This window comes from Zonotrichia albicollis, chromosome 2, assembly GCF_047830755.1.
Source record: "Zonotrichia albicollis isolate bZonAlb1 chromosome 2, bZonAlb1.hap1, whole genome shotgun sequence".
Taxonomy (NCBI): Eukaryota; Metazoa; Chordata; class Aves; order Passeriformes; family Passerellidae; genus Zonotrichia; species Zonotrichia albicollis.
The window spans coordinates 68779674-68785765 of record NC_133820.1 but is presented as its reverse complement, the minus strand read 5'-3'; positions in this window follow the sequence as shown (position 1 = coordinate 68785765).

Sequence of the window (6092 nt, the reverse complement as noted above, 5' to 3'; positions counted from 1 at the left end):
ATCTCACTACAGGTCGAGTGTTGGCTTTTCACCTGCTAAATACAAGAACCTCACTGTAATGTCCACGCTGATGGATTTTATGTTTTTTTTTAACGGTGCATAGTACAACTGGCAAAGGAAAGCTTGCTCTTTCCTAAGTGATGGCAGCATCTGATCCTTGTTAACACTGCTCTTAAAAGCTAAAAATATCACCCTTTAAATAGATTATGTGAGAGTGTAGAAACAAGGATCTGTGGTAGACATGCAAGAGAAGACTGGAACACAAAGTATATTACAAGCATGGACGCAAATGTACAAGGGCCAAAGAGAAGGTATGGAAAATAACATCCTGGTGTGGCTTCCCAGAGAAGCACAGTGTTACATCAAATAGGTCATCTTGTCAAAAACACATGACACTCAGGTAGCTCACAAAAGGACCAAGCAAAATTCTTCAGAGCCTTGTTTCAGAAATAAACTGACAAGAACTGCCATCAGTCCTTTGGACTTCCCAGGGTCTGTGTCCCTTCTGGCCTGCAGGGCTTTGCTGCTCCTCTCTCAGGCTGCTGGGTTATTTCAACGCCTCTGTGTGAATCAAAGCCACATCTCCAAGAAAATTGAATGAACACATGGCTCAGCTCACTGTGAGGACAGAGTATATACAGTGTGAATTTCTGGACTTATTCAATTAATGTCTTGCCTAAACAGGCGCCAGAGCTGTGTTTTCCTGCATAGTTGAGGGTTTCAGTCAAGCAGCTGAATCGTGTAATCCACCATCTCAGACATGACATATTACTTGCCCGTTCTGACTGTCCCTGACAAGTTGGTTCATCTTATAAATCATTTGGGGCTTCCAAATGAAATATAGATTCATTTTATTTTGCTTATTTCATTTTAGGAGCAAGCTTCCCAGAGGTGGGTGTGTCAAAGTTCCTTCGCAATACTGCTCCTAGGAACAATAAAGGCCTTGCACAAACATTAGTGGAAAGTAAAAGGCGATTGTGCAATTGCAATTGAAATCAGATTGCCTTGAGAAGCTGTCAAAATATCTACGAATACATCACCCCCATTAGCAATGTTATACCAGCTGCTGAATTTTGTGGGAAACATATCCATATCTCCTTCTAGCTTGGAGCACCCACTTTCCCACCTTAGAACTTCCTATTGTGACTTTTGTTCAATATTAAACACCACCAGGGGCAACATGAGCACGATGGCAGGGACCACGGATCTTCTCCTCAGAGGCTTCATTTAGTTCATGCTGCTGTTAAGGTGATGAAGAAGAGGTACCAGATGTGGCATTTGACAGTGCAAGGGGCACTGCAAGATTGGCATGGGGCAGCTCACTGCGGTCCAGGTCCTTGAGAAGATGGCCAAGTTTGAAGACCCTGCATCTTCATCCTGAGGACTCCACAGAATCCCAGTGTGAAAAAGATGGATGCCATGGAGTGGCCCTGTCCCGGTCTGACTAGAGAGAGAACATAAATTTTCTAACATGGTTTTGACTCCAGAGAGGGGTCAAGCAGCCCAGTGTGACAGAGACAAGGTTTCACCACCTTGAAGCAATTAATTGTAGCATTCCCGAGGGGCTGGAGACTGCCTTCAACTTACTTCTAATTAATTTACAAATTAGCCTGCTGGCCCATAAAGAGCATCATGCACTAATTAAGCCCAGCTGCTTCATGGGAAGAGTTACGAAGAAGTCTGTAGATTTCGGGTACCTAAAAGAAATGTCCTATCTGCAATTTTTTCAACTAGCACTCATTGTTCCTGGAAGTTGTAAAAGCTGAGAACATGTTCAGTAACAAAGAGTTAAGCATTTGTATTAAATCCTGGGGATGTCCACAGTTATAATCAATAGGATAAAGAGATAGTGCCAGTGACTACCTAGGACTTGCATCTCATGTTGATGGAGAGCCATGGTTGAAACTTTTCCCACCCATGGAACACTTATAGGATGCTCTCCTGTGTGCTTTCTCTGGTTTCTAATGAGGTGTAAGCTCACCTTGAGCTGGCATGATTACCTGTTTCTGCTCACTGGGGAACAGGTTATACTCATGATACCTGTAGGAAATTAAGTGATTGTGAGACCTGCTCCTCTCTGCTCCATGTGGCAGAGTTTGGACGTGTTCAGAGGTTGCTGGAGATGGGGGATTAGACAGATAGGGAGGGAGTCAGAGATTTGCACAGCCAAGCAGCTCACTGGTTGCATAAGCCCTGTGTCTGTGGGAAATCGGACTAAACCTTTTCAGAAGCAATACAAACATGTAGCCTTTTAGGACTAAAGTCATTTATGCAGAAATTTCCCCTATGGTCAGACTATTTCATAATTATCCACACTGGGATGTCTTGCATTTTGCTTTGAAGCATCTGGTTCTCAGCATGTCACCATTAGTTTGATCTAGCAGTTCCTATCCTTATATAATAGCAAACCACTTCATGGCTATTTCACACAAAATGTCTCTCTTTTTGCCCACTAAATGACCTGGAACTAGAACACAAACATTCTGTTTGCACAGTTTTACATAACATTCACCAGAGTTTTCACACAACACTATTAAAGACTAATTTGTTTCTGTTCCCAGGCTGATGGAAAGCAGCTCTTTTGGTAGCTTGATTGCGTCAGTGTTCTTTGAATATGTAAATAAAGATACTGAGATAAGACCTGTCCAACTGCAGAGCTCTTTTTCTCTTTATGTTTACCAGATACTTCAAGCTAAATAAAATTACTCTTTGCACTTGCTCTGCCTAAGAACATTCTCAACGAACAGGTAATCAAATTTTCTTGGCCCTCCCCAACCTATTGTGGTCACAAGCAGCATCTAAGAGGATTTACAATCCCACTTTTCAAAGAGGCATTCTGAAAAATGACTTAGGATCCCAAATATACCACATTGAAAAGCAACTTAACTCCCAAGAAATGGGTTTTTCAGGGAGATTTAGATTCTTGAGCATTTAATGGCCAGCTTAGAAAGAGAAGTTTCTACTTCACAGAATGTGAAAAATGTTACCTTGCCGACTCCTATTGATCTTGACAGAAATGCATTACTGGTTGGCATCTGACAATGTCACTGAGCACCCACCCTCATCTTCATTGCAAAGTGATTGAAAGATGCTTTTCTAACTGTCTTCAAATATCATTTGCTGGGAAAAGGGCAGATGTAGTGACTTGGTGGTCCATTTCCTTGGCAAGACTTCCTGAACTGCCTGAATTGTCAATATAGACAGATTATTTTGGAACAATATTTTGCAAAACTGGCCTTAGTCTATTTAGAAAAGATGTTGATATGTCCCACCCAACATGTGAACTGTCCTCTAGAGATGCCCAATTTTGAAAGACATGGGAGATCAGTCAGCTGCATATCTACTTCTGGATGAAGTAAAAAACCTCATACAAGTAACCTCAAAATATGAGAACAGGCCTAACAGTACAGGTTCATCAAATCAGCTCATCAGATGCTGGGGACATGGAGCAGGGGTGCTGGTAGAAGGTGCCAACAATTAAAAGGAAAAAGACACTGGCTCTCTCTGTCTTCATCTGTGTCCCTTCCTTCTTTGCCAGCTTCTTCCTTCCTGGACTTTAATTCACCAGATGCTTTGCATGAATATTCTGGTGTCTGAAGCAGGGAAATCACCTCCCATTAGAGTAATATGACGATATTACATTCATTTTGCCAGAGTTAATTTTAAACGACTGCTACAGGTTAAAGTCTTTTATGTAACATCCCCAAGCAAAAAGCAATGCCAAGAATATCTTAGGGCAAAAACAAGTGAAAAGAAAACTAAGAAATTCAGAAGCAGAAAATTATTCAGATCACATTTTATTTTTTTTTTTAAATAATGGCTGAACAGAAGGCATGTACCGGACAGTTACAGGAGTGAATTAGAAGGGTTCATTTGCCCTACAGAAGGGCACATGAGCTACCTGCTCTTTATGGTATGATATGAAACTGCAAACCTACATTGCAAAGAGAATATTATATAAAGTAATAGAACTTTACTTGCCCAGTCAGTCCTTCTGACATTTCTTGGGATTGGTTTTGTCTGTGTATTTTGACAAGTCAAAATAAATGTCATCTATTTGCAATTGCTACCTTACATCACACCCCAAGAATTATCATTTTTTTAAAAGATCGGTCAGAAAAGAAAGATTATTATTCACTAATATTAGTCATTGATAGAGGAACAAGGTCACTTTAAAGGTCAGAATATTTCAGTAGCTACAGGAATTCTGCCTAAATTACTCAGCATCCCATCCAACAGTGCATAACAAGAGGTTCTGGAGGCAGAATGGCCCAGAGAAGCATTTGGCTACCATCAGGTTTATGATGCTGCTTGAAGCAACACAGACCCTGATGCTATTCCATGGCATCAGCTGTTGATGGAAATGTGTTCAGAGGAGCTGAGAGCCCACCAGAGCTTTCCCAGAGTACTGCCACTTCAGTATGCAAAAAACCCCTAAGCTCTTAAAAACATTTTGATGCAAAACTGCCTCTGAAATCAGTGGCCTTTATGAGGAGCTCAACACTGCCCAAGGCTCCCCAAGAGCTGCTCTGCCCTCCTTCTGCCTGGGAGAGGGAAAACCCACATGGCCTATAGAGGCATGGATAGTTCAAGGAGGCAACAAAGGCTGTTCCCTTTCCACCTGTTTCCCCCCGGGACAGCCTGGAAATGCCACCAAAGATCCAGCATCAGAAGTTATGCCTTGCCTTAGAAATCCCCACACCTTTTCCTCTTCTTTTCCTGCAAAGCAGCAGGAGGGAGATGAGCCAGGATGTTCCCACCATCCCGTGGGTCTCAGGCACCTTTTCCTGAGCCCTTCTGCAGGCATCATTGCTCTCGCTGGGGAGGAAACACAGCGCCAGGGTCTGAGGCATCTCCTGCTGGCACCGTGCCCCAGGCAGGCTGCCGAGGCCAGTGACCGTCCCCACCACAGCCAGCTCAGCCTTATCTCCATACTGAATAAACAACCAAACATCTGCTTTAGGATATCAGCTGGAACAAAAGCACTGGACATTCTGAGTGCAATTTAACAATGTCTACGACCTCAGACGATTTTTTGTTTCTTTAGCGCGTGTGGAGCCTGACCCCATTCACATCCTCTAAATCCTTTTGCTGTCTTCTTATTTTCCTGCCCTCAAAAAGGCCACAGGATGAAAACAAAAGAAAAAAATCCAAGGGGAACCAGTATTAAATTTTAAGTAGCAACAACCAAGCACTTCATCAGTGTGAACACGGTATTCATAAATCTTTATCACCAACAATTTTTTTATATTTGGAATCCACTCTCCTACAAATTAGTCCCATTTGTCCACTCAGTGCTAATGTCATTAAAATCGACCTCATTTGTCAAAGCATATGAATCCAGAAATCCATGGACTTGTTAATTTCTCGGTTTGAAAATGTAATCTTGATTCATAAACTACATTTTATGGAAAGAAATCTTGTTGTATTTGGAAACTACACTCTTGTTACTCCAAGGAAAATTAAGCACAGACCACCCTTTGTTTGGGTTGGCACTGGAGGACACTTTAACACCTGTATAGCCCAAGAGCAACCACTCATTCCTTTCCATTTCAACCCAATATTTTTCACCTCTGGCTGTGGTTGCCACAGAAATTTCAGAATGGTTGAGGTGAGGTGACAACAATAAAAGTGATTTATCACAGCTCCGAGAGACTATTCTGAAAAAATGGGATCCTTTTCTTTTTCACAGAAGGGTAACTTGGGGTGTGGCCAAATGCTTGGGGGACAAAAAAGAAACAAAAAGAAAAACAATGTCAACATTTTCCTGAAGGTCATTATTTTTATTATTTATAATTTTTATTCCATATTTCTTTACTAGTTCCACCGCCTCTTAATGCAACCAGTTCTTTTGCAATGAAATCTAACTTCTACTTTCACTTTCCATTTCTGAAGTAACATCAAAATTGGTCTTAGCTGATTACAACTGCTAAAATGTTCAGCTCTTCACTAATGAGCTGCTACAGGAAGAGATGGATACAAATCCTACTTTGAAGGAGAATGTGAGTGGGTATCAGAGGTAGTGCATAAGTGTGGGCGTGTATTTGTTTTTTGCACTTGACATAAAAACAGGGAAAGCAAAAATAAAGAAT